We start from the raw sequence: 14505 nt of genomic DNA on the forward strand, positions 1-14505 counted from the left end.
AGTAAGAATCCCTGCCCTAGGGGATTACAGGACCGTAAGAGGAAGGGACCTGGGTCCCTGAATCACATGGGGGAAGTCACCTGCTGAATCGGAATGCCTCAATGGATAGCTAGCCAAGAAATAAACTGAGAGTGCGGCAACCCACAGATGTTGTTTGTATCTGTTTATTAGAGCAGCTAGCATTACCCTGAGCCAATAAATTCCCATTTCTGCTTAAATCACTTTAAATCAGTTTCTCCTGTAGAAACTGAATGAGTCCTAATAAATCCAGACAGTGGCCTATGAACCAAGCTATGCATGAAGAAACCTGGGACTCCTGTCCTGGGGCTCCTAGATAAAACCCTGTGGCCTCCTCTATCTCTGGGAGGACGCACATTCTCTGCATCTCTTCGGATTTTTGCCTTCAGCTCTGCTGATATTCCTCTTGGGGACCCCGCACGGGGGTTCTAGACTAACCCACTGCCTGCAGAGGCAGGGGAGCAGATGTGGGGCTACCAGTTCAGTGCACAATACTCCTTTGGGTATCCTGGAGACAAACGCCACTCCTCAGCTGGCATGTTGTGGCATCCTGGGGACAGTCAGGTCAGTTTTTGGAAACTTAAAAAGCCTTGTGTTAACCTGGAAGGAACAAAAGTCACCGTGCCCTAAACTTTCCAAGGGTAATATCCATAATAAATGCCTGTCCAGGCTGGGTGTGGTGGTGCACACCTGTAATCCCAGGACTTTGGGAGGCCAAGGCGGGCAAATCATCTGAGGTCAGGAGTTCAAGACCAGCCTGGCCAACATGGCGAAACCCTGTCTCTACTAAAAATACAAAAAATTATCTGCACGGTGCCTGTAATCCCAGCTACTCGGGAGGCTGAGGCGGGAGAATCGCTTGAACCCAGGCAGCAGAGGTTGCAGTGAGCTGAGATTGCATGCACCACTGCACTCCAGCCTGGGCAACAGAGCAAAACTCCATCTAAAATAAATAAATAAATAATAAGAAAAAAAAACAAACAAAAATGGCCGGGCACCGTGGCTCACGCCTGTAATCCCAGCAATTTAGGAGGAGGCCGAGGTAGGTGGATCATGAGGTCAGGAGATCGAGATCATCCTGGCTAACACGGTCAAACCTCTCTACTAAAAATACAAAAAATTAGTGGCGGGCGCCTGCAGTCTGAGCTACTTGGAAGGCTGAGGCAGAATGGCGTGAACCCGGAAGGCGGAGCTTGCAGTGAGCTGAGACTATGCCACTGCACTCCAGCCTGAGTGACAGAGCGAGACTCTATCTCAAAAAAAAAAAAAAAAAAAAAAAAAAGAATCCTGTCCTAGGTCAGCCTGCTGCTCTCAGGCCAATACGTGATATCCCATAATAAGCAGCAGGGCAACTCAAAATGTTTTTCTCCCAGGGGAGTATCAGTGATTAATCTGCCAGCAGGCGGTGGCATCTTGGAGCATCTTCCTGGAACTCCACCCTGGCCAGGCGCTGTAGCCAAACAGACCCACCCTCCAGCCGCTCAGGCCCAAGCTTGGTGGTGCCCCAGTGCCCCCTGCCTCTCACACCACACACCCAACCATCAGAAACTCCTTGGGGGAGTACAATCAATACAATGCAGACCGTCTAAACAGCCTAGAGCTTTGTTTGGTTCTTTTTTTCCCCCCGATTGACAATCGGACCCACTGGTTTAAATTTAGAGGTTAATTCATCTGAAACAGTGTCTAGTAGTTGAAGAAAGACATACAGAGCATATTATTTGAAATGTGCTTAACATGCTGTTTAAAAACAAATTTGTCCGGTTTCTAGGCCTTTTACACACCCGTATTAAGCCATAAGTCAACTAGCCCTAAAGGCTGCCTGTATCTGGACTTCTCTCACTGCTAGCTCCACCTCCCAGGTTCACGCCACTCTCCTGCCTCAGCCTCCCGAGTAGCTGGGACTACAGGTGCCCGCCACCATGCCCGGCTAATTTTTTGTATTTTTAGTAGAGATGGGGTTTCACCGTGTTAGCCAGGATGGTCTTGATCTCTTGACCTCGTGATCCGCCTGCCTCGCCCTCCCAAAGTGGTGGGATTACAGGCCTGAGCCACTGCGCCCGGCCAGGAATTTATTTCTTACAGTTCTGGAGGCTGAGAAGTCCAAGGTCAAGGGGCCACATCTGGTGGGGACTCCCTGCAGTCCCAAAGCAGCACAAGGCATCACACGGCAACAGGGCTGGGTGTGCGAAGGTGCTAGCTCAGTTCTGTCTTCCTCTTCCTACAAAGCCACCAGTTCCTCTCCCATGATAACCCATTAATCAATCCATGAATGAATTCATTCATTCATGTGGGCTGAATTTTACCTCAGTTAAAGAAAATAGGGTAACCTAACCTTGAGAACATTGTCAGAGAAGCTTTGAGGAATTATTTACCTTCATATATACATACTGTGAAATTCAAATACTTATTTCCCTTAGACTTTTATTCATGTATGTGTAAGAGACAGACAGAAACAGAGTCGGAAACAGAGTTTTAGTTGACCTGAAAAAAGGAAACAGACTTTCATACAGTGTTGGTGGAAATATAAACTGGTACAGCCTTTCCAAAGAGCCATTTGGCAATATCTACCAAAACCCGGCCCATTTTTTGTATTTTTTGTAGAGATGGGGTTTTGCTATGTTGCTCAGGCTGGTCTCAACCTCCTGAGCTCAAGCGATCTGCCAGCCTGGGAGAGTCCCCGTGGCCCAATCACCTCTTAAAGGCCCCACCTCTCAATACTGGGCCATCCCCTGAAACCATTCTGCCCTCTAGGCCCTCTAGGCCTCAGAGTCTGTGACAGCAAGGGCAGCCTCAAAGAACTCCAAAATGCCCTACAGGTCTTTCTTCCTTTTTTTTTTTTTTTGAGGCGGAGTTTTGCTCTTGTTGCCCAGGCTGGAGTACAATGGCACGATCTCGGCTCACTGCAACCTCTGCCTCCCGGGTTCAAGCGATTCTCCTGCCTCAGCCTCCTGAGTAGCTGGGATTACAGGTGTGCACCACCACACCCAGCTAATTTTCATATTTTTAGTAGAGACGGGGTTTCACCATGTTGGCCAGGCTGGTCTCAAACTCCTGGCCTCAAGTCATCTGCCCGCCTCGGCCTCCCAAAGTGTTGGGATTACAGGCGTGAGTCCCCACACCAGGCTGAGGGTAGCTGCCTCTGGCCATACAAATTACAAAAAGGCACCCAGGCTGGAGCACAGACGGCCAGGGCACCCACACATGGAGGAGAGGCCCTGCAGGGTGTCTGTCCCATTGGCCCCTCAGCCTGGGATGCTCTGTACAGCACAGGGCTGCACGACTCCCTGCTGCACAGGAGGAGGTTGTGGAGGGATGGCCATAGGCAGCTTGCGGGTCTGCATGTGTTCTTCCTGACTCCTGGGCTTCTGCACTGCCCTGTCTTTGCCCAGTGTCCTATGGCCCTAGAGGCCTGGGCTGTCACTATTGATGTCATGGCAGTGCCAAGCAATGACCATCCCAAGGCGGTGCTGGGGAGAGGGGGATCATCTTGACCTCTGAACAGCTTTTGTCCCTCATCCTTTCCTTGCCCTTCCAGCCACGTCTCCTCCACCCCAGGCAACAGCAACCCATTTCCCACATCCCCAGCTCTCAACAGCCTTGGCTGAATCAGAAGCCTTGGTTTGTTGCTACTGTGAGTTCCTGGAACCTGTCTCACTCTCATTTCTTCAGGGTTGATTTTCCAGGAAGCAGTTAACAGCCTATCCTAGTTTGCCACATAGGTGGGCAGGCAGCTATTCCTTTTCCTTCACGCCATACCCTTCAGCATATACCTCGAATTATTATTCTTTTTTTTTTTTTTTTTTGAGACAGGGTTTCGCTCTTGTTGCCCAGGCCTGAGTGCAATGGTGCGATCTCGGCTCACCACAACCTCTGCCTCCCAGGTTCAAGCGGTTCTCCTGCCTGCCTCAGCCTCCCGAGTAGCTGGGATTACAGGCGCAAGCCACCAGACCCGGCTAATTTTTTGTCTTTTTAGTAGGGACGGGGTTTCACCATGTTGGTCAGGCTGTTTTCCAACTCCCGACCTCAAGTGATCTGCCCCCTCCTGGGCCTCCCAAAGTGCTGGGATTACAGGCGTGAGCCACCGCGCCCGACGAATATACCTCCAATATTAAGTCTGTTGGGTGTTATTCTTGCCCCTAGACTGTGAGCTTACTCAGGGCTGGGTGGGGTCTGATTCATCTCTGTGCCCTGACCATCAGTCAACTAATATTTCCTGATGTAAGCATCACGAATCAGCCCAGTCATTTCTCTACTCACCTTCAATCACCAGTTTGCCCTGAACACCTTTTGAGCTTGGAGCACGGCAGCTGCTGTCCGTTACCCAGGCTAGGACCCCAGCACCAAAACTGTCCATTAATGTACTGGAATGAATTGCCATTAATGGACTGAAGCGGTATGTTAACTTACTCTTTTTCTGTATAATTGAGGAAGGAATAATATTCGACTGTTCACGATTGAATGTCTTGTCCTTTAGGCAGATCAAGATACTGGCTCCAGTCAAATACTTGTGTTTCGACGTGATTGACAGGCGAAGGCTTAAGGAGAAGGAAGAGGAGAAAAAAAGGGGAGGAGGATCAAGGAAAAGAGGAGATAAAAGTGGACAACCCGGCCGGGCGCGGTGGCTCACGCCTGTAATCCCAGCACTCTGGAAGGCCGAGGCAGGTGGATGGCGTGAACCCGGGAGGCGGAGCTTGCCGTGAGCCGAGATCGCACCACTGCACTCCAGCCTGGGCGACAGAGCGAGACTCCGTCTCAAAAAAAAAAAAAAGTGGACAACCTGATGCGGAAAAAGTACATGAAAAATGGAGGAGCGCTAAGGAGAGGAGAAAACAGAAGTGCCAAGGCAGGAAAGGAGCGAGGAGAGCGCGAACAGAAGGAGACGATGGATGGATGCAAAGAGGGAGGGCGAGCGGCAGGCAGCGAGGCAGGGGCCGCAGCGCGCCGGACCGGGCCACCGCTCCCCAGCGCGGGGGTGAGGGGGCGGGGCCTGGGCAGCGGCGTGCCGGAGCGACCCCCGCGCCGAAGGCCGGATGGTTGTGCCCGGCGACGGCGGCCAATGAGCGGCCGGGATGTTGGAGTGCCGGCGGCGGTCCGGGCGCTCGCTGGCTGAGGGACGGCGGCCGCCGCCATGATGCTTGTTTGCTTTCAATGAAAACGAGGGGGGCGCGGAGGAGGAGGCGTCGGCGTCGGTGGCGGCGGCGACGGCGGCGCGGAGGCGAAGGCAGCGGCGGGCGCAGCGAGGAGGGCGAGGCCGGGGGCCGAGAGGGCGGGAGGGCGTAGTGGCGGCCCGTCGGGGCGGCTGAGGCGGGCAGCTGAAGCAGTGGCTCTCGGAGGGGGAACAAAGAGCAGCGACTAAGGCGGCAGAGGAGCGGCGGCGGTGGCGGCGCTGCAGCAGCGGGCGGGACTGGTATGGTGGTTCCACAGGTCAGACCCCGCTGCACTCACAGGGAGGAGGAGGCGGCAGCGGCGGAGGAAGGCGGCGCACCCCGAGAGGTGAGCGAGGCAGGCCGGAGGCCCGGTCGGGGCGCCGCTCCTCTCTCCGGCCGCGCACGGACCGCCCCCGTCGGCCGGGCTAGGTCGCGGGCAACTTTGGTTTCGTGGGCAGCGGTCCCGCTGCTCCGCAAGCTGGCTGCTGTTGGGGGCCCCCTCGACGCGCCGCGATCCCGCCCCGCCCCGGGCCGCGCCCCCGTGCCGAGTCCCTGGGAGGGGGGCGTTGATTGACGGCGGCGGCGGCGGCGCGCAGAGGGGAGGGGGCCGGCGCTGGGCTCCCGGATCCCGGCCGGTCCCGGCTGCCGTCACCGGAGGAGGCGAGTCCGTGTCCCGGGACTCGTGGCCGAGATGGGTGGCAACTTTTGAGGAGCGACTCTGTGGGTGGCGCGCTGTGTGGAGTGTGGAACTTCGCACTCCCTGGCCGCAGTTAATGTCAAGCGGGGAACCAACTGCTTATCCCCTCCCCTAAAATGTTTTTAAAATTCAGTTTAACGCAGATTTTGAGGGAGAGGACGGGATGGATTACAGGTTAAAGAAGCACTTGGCATGCAGTGAAGATACTTATTTTATAGCATTGCGAAGGATTCGGAGATTGTACTGGTTTCTAGAGGAAGTTTTCTCTGGTAACCCAAATTGCATCCCTCCTTTTTGTTTTTCAACACTAATCGTTTTCTTTGGAAACTTCCTTTGACTCTTTACCTCCTTCACCTTCCCCGAAGAGCCTGCTAGCCAACACCTGTAGCCTTCTGTTTTTAACTGTTATTGCCATTGACAACATGGTGAATGGTCATCTCGCTTGACCTCCTTGGATTTGTTGTTACTGTGTTAAGCTGACGTGTTTTAGTTAATCTGCTTGAATTTGAGTTCCCATACTTACCTGTTTTCCAGGTGGATTGTCCCATTGTTAGTGCTGAATCTTCTTGCCTACTTGTATCTGGGAATTTCACTTTGGAGAGGAAGAGAGTGAATATCAGTAACTGAAAAATAAAATGGTGTGTAGTAGCACTTTGTATTTTTTACAATATACTGGAACTTACCACTCCAGATTTGTAGACTGTAGGAGTGGACGTGGGCCATTGATCAAAAGGGCGTAAAGGCATTTTTGGGGAATTGCTGTGAAGACATTTATCACAGTCTTTATTTAATTTATTTATCGTTCTTGAGACAGGATCTCATTCTGTCACCCAGGCTGGAGTGCAGTGGCACAGTTCTCGGCTCACTGCAGCCTTCGCCTCCTGGGTTCAAGCGATCCTTCTGCCTCATCCTCCTGACTAGCTAGGACTACCGGCAGACACCACCACGGCTAATTTTTTAATTTTTTGTAGAGTCTTGCTTTGTTGCCCTGGCTGGTCTCCAACTCCAGGGCTCAAGCGATCTTCCTTCCTTGGCCTCCCAAAGTGCTGCAATTACAGGCATGAGCCAACATGCCTGGCCATCGCAGTCTTTAGAATGTGATGACTTTTAGAGTAAAATTTAGAATAAAAATTGCTTAATGTCTTTAGATCTGTGATCTACTCCAGGTATTTTGCTTTAAACAAAATATGTGAACAGCTGCTAATGAGAAAACAGACCTTCCTAGGTGGAGGTGACTTGCCCATGATACTGTAGTTACGAGGGAAAGGACCGGGTTTGTGTGCGTGTGAGAGCACATGAGTGTGTGACCTAGTTGCTAGAGGTTGTTCTTTTGGGAGGGTAGAGGGTATTTTAATGGTTAGAAGTTATTTCAGGTCACTTCTCAGTAGGTGAACGAGATGCTTAATGAAATGATCAAAAAAGATTATGTAATTGCCAGGCAGGGTGGCTCACCGTGTAATCCCAGCACTTTGAGAGGCTGAGGAAGGAGAATGGCTTCACCCCAGGTGTTTGAGACCAGCAAAACCCTGTCTCAGAAAAATGTAAAGTAACATATATAAAGTCTGTGATAACTGTCACAACTTAGTGAGACCTTGTCTTGATCAGTTTTTAAAAATGGTGACAAAAGACAGATTTTCTTGTGAGACTGAAGATTTTCTCTGAAAGTCAGTCATTAGATAATTTCCATAGTGTCTTGATAGTGGTGATGCAGCCCAAGCGGCTCCTTTTGAATGCCTGTTCAATTTGTAGGTATTTTCAGGTTTCTTAAATGTTGTTGGCAAAGTAAAACTACAATTATTGGGAAATTTCAAACTTAACTTTTGAGCAGACATAAGGTTGGTTTATAGAACTTGGTCCTAACTACAAATGTGTAAAGGCATTGTAGGAATTTGCCCACTGTGCCTGTAGTTTAAAAGTATGCATTTTATGCCAGGCGCGGTGACTCACACCTGTAATCCCAGCACTTTCGGAGGCTGAGATGGGTGGATCACCTGAGGTCAGGAGTTCGAGACCAGCGTGGCCAATATGGTGAAACCCTGTCTCTACTAAAAATACAAAATTAGCCAGGTGTGGTGGTGCATGCCTGTAATCCCAGCTATTCAGTAGGCTGAGGTGGGAGAATTGCTTGAACCTGGGAGGCAGAGATTGCAGTGAGCCCGGATCACGCCACTGCACTCCACCCTGGGCGACAAGAGTGAAACTCCATCTCAAAAAAAAAAAAAATGCATTTTGGTTAATGCTTAGACATTCCAGTACCTGTATTTGCCTTCTTATATTATTTAAAGCATAGACCTTTTTCATAGTGCAACAGAAAAGGATAATGTATGTAAGACATATTGGAATAAATGTTTAAGGCAGCCCACAGCTGTATTCGGGCCACTAGGGGTCAGGGATCCATATGTTCAGCACAGTTAGAACCCATTCCCATATGCAAGGTCCACTGGTTTGGGAAGCTCTGCTTGAAAGCATTTACTACTTTGGAAAAGTCCTAATAGGCTCAGCTAAAAGTGTATGTTTTACTGGGAAAACCAAAGAGTTGGATATGTAGATATCTTTATACCCATTACTCATACAGTCATTTATAACAAAGTGTACGTGAAATTAAGAATTGCTGAGACTGGGCGCGGTGGCTCATGCCTTTAATCTCAGCACTTTGGGAGGCCAAGGCGGGAGGATCACCTGAGGTTAGGAGTTCGAGACCAGCCTGACCAACATGGAGAAACCCTGTCTCTACTAAAAATACAAAATTAGCCAGGCGTGGTGGCACATGCCTGTAATCCCAGCTACTCGGGAGACTGAGGCAGGAGAATCGCTTGAACCTGGGAGGCAGAGCCTGCAGTGAGCCGAGAGCACGCCATTGCACTCCAGCCTGGGCAAAAAGAGTGAAACTCCGTCTCAAAAAAAAAAAAAATGCTGAATAAACTGTGAACATATGCTGTATGCATAGCTGGGGTGCATTAGGGTATAATGGAATGCACTGTATTTTGGTACTTGAATAAGTAATTAGCGAGGTGGGGGGTTATTTGATCCAAGATGGGGACTCATTTGGGCTGTCTCCACTTTACCCTTTTCTGGTCTTCACCTCCTTCATCCATTTATATTTTCTTGGTAACTTAAGTTACATGTTAAGGTATGTACTGGCCATAGTGTTTTAACACTGAGAATTCAAAGACAAATAATACTCCGATTTTGCCTTCTCGTAGTGTATAGGCTCAATAGGTGCACAGAGGGCTGTGGGAGAACACAATAGAGAATAATTAAACTTGTGGAGGGTGTGGGGGCAGTTTACGGAAAATAACGCTGAATAGGAATTTGCCAAACTGGGGAGAGGGAGTCGTGTCAAACAGAAGGAACTGTGGGTGCACTGAGGTGTCAAATGTTAGGGTAAGGCTAGTGATAAGGTGTTACTGGAACAGTGGGAATGACTCGAGATGAGCCTGCAAAGGTGTGTCTGGTCTAGATTTTGAAGGACCATGCTAAGCTAAAAGTGAAGTTTATACCTTTATCTTACAGCAGAAGAGAGAGCCAAAATATTTTTAGCAGAGGAGCAAGGTGATTCAGAGGTCACTTTGGCATCCCTGTGGAGAATAGAGTGGAGGCCCTACAAGTATATATTTGAGATAGTATGGAGTTAGTGACTTTGAATCTGTTTTTTTCTTTTTTTTCTTTTTTTATTTTTTATTTTTATTTTTTTTATTTTTTATTTTTTATTTTTTTTGAGATGAAGGCTCGCTTGGAGTGCAGTGGCGCGATCTCGGCCCACTGCAACCTCCGCCTCCTGGGTTCAAGCCATTCTCCTGCTTCAGTCTCCGGAGTAGCTGGGATTACAGGCTCCTGCCACCACGCCGACTAATTTTTTTGTATTTTTAGTAGAGGCAGGGTTTCACCATGTTGGCCAGGCTGGTTTCAAACTCCTAACCTCAAGTGATCTGCCTGCCTTGGCCTCCCAAAGTGTTGGGATTACAGGCGTGAGCCACCGTGCCCGGCCTGGATCTATTTTTAACTTGGATATGGTGTCTCCTGGGTCTGTGGTCCCTTAAGGGACTTTAGGGCTGTGCCCAGTTGCTCTATAATACAGGGTCATTTAAAATCAAAGTGTCAGTATGTTTTGGAAGAAGTTAAAAGCAGTCAAAACAATGAAAGGCATAAAATGGTACTCATGAAAGTTCAGGTGTTGAGAATACTTACCTTCTGAGTTAGGCTTGGGCAGGCTATAGACCTTAAGCTGGAAAATTCAACCCTATGTCCACTTGAAATCAAAGCCACCAAGCTTAAAAAGTTACCAGTATCCTGATGGTTTGCTAGGATATGGGTTGTAAACATTTTGTGAAATTTTGGGGGGAAGGCAGTTTTCTCTCTAGTAAATTATTGGAATTAGAATAGTGAGACTAGCTTAAGGTCTAAGAACTCATACAACTGTTAATTTATACAGTCAATTCTGCTGTAAAGCAACATACAGGTTCCTAAAAATCACTGCTTTGCAGAATTGTGCAGTAGAAATGACTTACAAATGGGGTTGGGGTACAACACTCTAAAGCTTTATCAGTGTCACATTTAAAAAAGGAACCTGGTAAAAATGATAGAACAGTTTTACACATGTTGAATGGTTAAGAAATATATAGATACTATAATAAATGTGGCATTTTGCCTTGAAGAATCCCTGGTTTGCTTGTGGAAAGGGATGTCAGAAAGGTTGCTGCTGGTGAGTTACTGCGAAGTGGTAGAAGAATTACCTATAATCGGATGGAAGGTTGTAACACCAGAAGCTAATAGGTGTGGTTCTTAACACAGTGAACTGACTTAGCTGGTAGGTGTTTGAAGTGTGTTTCATGTATTTCTACACAGTTCAGTTCGACTGGGTGCAGGCTTTCTCCCTTCATCTAGTGTTTATGTGACAGAATAGCACATAAACAGGAAATATGGATTGTGCTCAAATTGTTTTCTAATTTGTGTATCAATCACACTGGAACAAAGTCACCTTTTCCTTTTTTTTTCTTTTCCTTTTCCTTTGCTTTCTTGACAGGGTCTCACTCTGTGTCACCCAGGCTGGAGTGATGATGACTTGCTGCAGCCTTGACCACCCAGGTTCACGCGAGCCTCCTGAGTACCTGGTATCACAGGTGTGTGCCATCACACCTGGCTGATTTTTCTTATTGTTAGTAGACATGAGGTCTCTCTACATTGCTCAGTTTGGTCTCACACTTCTAGGCTCAATTAGTCCTCCCACGTTGGCCTCCCAAAGTGCTAGGATTATAGGTGTGAGCCACTGCACCTGGCCGAATTCAAGTTTTCTTTTTCGTTTCTTTCTTTCTTTCTTTCTTTTTTTTTTTTTTGAGACAGGGTCTCACTCTGTGGCCCAGGCTAGAGTGCAGTGGCGCCATCTAGGCTCACTGCAAGCTCCACCTCCCGGGTTCACGCCATTCTCCTGCCTCAGCCTCCTGAGTAGCTGGGACTACAGGCACCTGCCATCACGCCCGGCTAATTCAAATTCATATTTTCAAAACAGGTTTTATAGTTGATTATACTTGTTTAATACTATTTTTAAATAGTACTATAATTCAGTTTCAAAAATACTTGTCGAACAACCTATGTGTCAGGTTCCATGCTACCTGTGTGGGGCTTGCAGTCTTTTGTCCCAAGTAGGTTTATAGTGTTGTGGAGAAAGACAGATGAACCAATAGAATACTCACCGGGTTATACGATAATTAAGAAAGCACAAAGCATTTTGGGTATGCTAAGGAAGGAGAAAGTCATTCTGCTTGGAAAACCCAGAGAGTCATCTCAGAGGTCTTTAAGCTGGGTGTTAAAGGACGAATAGGGATTTGTTAGGTTGAGTAGAACAGGGAGAAGGAAGAGCACATTGGGAACAACATGGGCTGTGGAGCATAAGACACAGGGATGAGAGGGACAGGAAGAGTGGTCAGAAACAGCTTGCGAATAGTTGTAGGGTTTTTCATAAAGTGTTGGGATTTCCTGTGTATGATAGAAATCCAGTGAGAGTTTAGGTGGATATGGGTAAGCAAATGGTTCATGTAACATACTTTTTCAGGAGGCACATAATGAAAATGTAGAAGCTGGATTAAAGGAGTTAGAGTTCATTTACGTCCTGTGAGAGCTCAAATACATCAGCGTAGGGGATAGAAAAGCACAGGATACCAGAATTAGGGACAGACTAGCCATGAGCTATAAAAATAGGAAAGAGTTGAGTATGATTCAGAACTTGTTTAGCTTGGAGAACTGTTGGTATAATTTAACTTGGGAAATAGAAGAACAGATTTGGACAAGGAAAGTAGAATAGTTTGATTTTCGATCCTGTTAAGTTTGACATACCTCCTGGATACTTAGGTGGATATGTCTAACAGATGTCTGGACCAGTGAGTGGTTGGGGGTTTGATAGATTTTGTCATTGTATAGGTGGCATTGGAAGTAAGGGGATTACTTAGGAAGAGTATGTGAACAAATGTTTTTCACCCTTTTGACAGAGGTAAGATCCCCATTTGAGAATCACTTAAGAATTATGGACTCTGCTGAAGGGAATGAAAGTATGCACATAGGCAAGTGTGAAACTTATGGACCACAAGAGGAGAGGACTAAGGGAACCCTAAGGAACAGCTAATACTTTGTTTTGGACAGGATTGAAATGGTTAAAGAGACAAGGGCAGAACAGGAGAGAGTAATGCTACAGATGCCAAGAGAGATCATAGTGCCAAGAAAGAAGGAGTTTTCAGTAGTGATCATTGTGCCCAGGTTGAGGGTGGGATGAGATCTGGAAATGGGTTGATAGGATTTGGCAGGTGGGGGAATGAACGCAGGGAAAATTTTTATGAGACCAGGGCATACATAAGTCAGATAGTAGATTGGGCGGAGGAGCAAATGGGAGGTTAAGATGAAGAAGGTTATATAGACTACTATTTGGAAAAATTTAAACTAGAAGAGAAGGAAAGAAGGGTAATAGTTTAAAGAGGAGACAGGGTCGAGAGCAGGTAGGCACATGTGTTAGTCACCAGCTTTGTTTCCTTAAGTCCAAAATTTAGGAAATAAATTTATAATATATATTTCATGTATGTTTTCCAGACGTTCCCCTGATCTGTTGGTTGAAATGATTGCATTTTTATTTGGTCACACAAAATTGTTTTGCCTGTGGAATTTTATGTGATTTCAAAAACAATGAAAGGAACTCTTCCTCATTAGCGGTAGAGATTATCTGATGTAAACTCATAGTATTACAATTTTCAGCCTTCGGTTACTAGAAGAATAAGATTTGCTTTCTTATGCCCTATGCTAGGTTTGCACTTATGTTGTGCTCCATTTCCCAAACTTTGGTTAAATATTTGATGCGGTTTTAAGTGTAAAACAGAGGAAATCATTAGACATGGTCATTTTCTTTCCAAGTTATTGCTACAAACACATAGAGACTTAATAAATTAGCCAGTGGCTCTGTATATCCAAATCCAGAGTATTACTGGTGATTCTCTAGGTACATTGAGTGGTTGTATGTAGTTTTATTAGGCAGATTTTGATTATAGGGAGATAGATGTGTTAGTAATCTCTCCTAATTAAAGACCAAACAGAGATGAAGATACGACTTGACTAAGTTAAATCAAAAATTGTATTGCACTCATCCTTTTGGGAGGCAAATATTTTTCTTCTGTAAGGTTATGTATTGTTAAGTAAACACTTCAGCATCATAAAACAATGTTTGATGAAGCTAACTGCCGTGTTTTAGACCAGTAGTTTCCTTTGTTAATCTAAGATTATGACAATGAAAACTATAGTTTATAGACTAAAGAACTGTCATTTTTTTTTAGTTTTATGGAAACTATAGAAACTCAAAGATTTAGGGGTTCATAACCACTGAAGAAAAAAATAATATTGAATGCCAGTGGTGCAGTGGGCTCTGCTGCTTTACATGTATCTCATTTAATCCTCACTCCAAAATTGTGACATAGATACCACCAATTTATAAGTGATGAAATTGAGGCATTAGAGATGATTGTAAGCCCATCATTTCAAGCCAGGAAATGGTCGAGGTCACATAGGTAAATTATTGCATAGTAGTTGAAAGTACAAACTTGAATCACACTTGGGTGAAAATAACAGTTGTGCCATTTGGTATCCCTGTGACCTCAGGAACGTTACTTATTCTCTGGACCTTCTTTCTTTATATAAGGATTATAATAGTGTCTGCTTACAAGAGTACTGAGGGTTAAATGAGATAATGCATGTAAAGTGCTGGATAGACCTGGCAGGTAATGAGTGCTCACAGAATAGTTGGCTGCTGTATGCCTAGTGCAGTGCATGGCACATGGGTGCCCAACACACTTTTGCCATTACACCTACCTGTTTGACATTTGCTCTTATTTTGCCATAGCGTGTCACTAAGATAGATTTTATATAGTTTAACCTTTAAGTTTGTCCCCTTGCTTCTTACCTCAGGCTATCCCAGAACTAGTATTCTTAGTTCCCTTGGATATTAAAGTCCTTTCTGTTTTCTCTAGATTTTGCCTTTTAGATAATAGTTTTCCTTTTTCCTAGTAAGATAGGCACTGCTTTTAAGGCTTCTTTTGCACTTACAAAATGTTTGCTTTTATACTATCATGGCTTCTCCCTTTGAATTCATATAAGCATTACCTGAGTATTTGC

At 46.4% G+C, this 14505-nt stretch overlaps 1 protein-coding gene across 4 annotated transcripts in view; it reads left to right on the forward strand.

Moving 5' to 3' along the window:
- The first annotated feature begins 5126 nt into the window (after positions 1–5126).
- The window catches only part of CNOT6 (CCR4-NOT transcription complex subunit 6), an 85402-nt gene continuing 76023 nt past the window's right edge, over positions 5127–14505 (forward strand). Inside the window, exon 1 of one of the 4 annotated variants that reach the window (XM_032158923.2) lies at positions 5127–5511. The gene's annotated coding sequence lies outside the window, so the exon portion shown is untranslated. The remainder of the gene's footprint in view (positions 5512–14505) is intronic. The other 3 variants (XM_058440238.1, XM_058440237.1, XM_058440236.1) reach the window with 3 other exon arrangements.

The sequence above is a fragment of the Hylobates moloch genome, unplaced genomic scaffold (genome assembly GCF_009828535.3).
Source record: "Hylobates moloch isolate HMO894 unplaced genomic scaffold, HMol_V3 SCAFFOLD_6, whole genome shotgun sequence".
Classification (NCBI taxonomy): Eukaryota; Metazoa; Chordata; class Mammalia; order Primates; family Hylobatidae; genus Hylobates; species Hylobates moloch.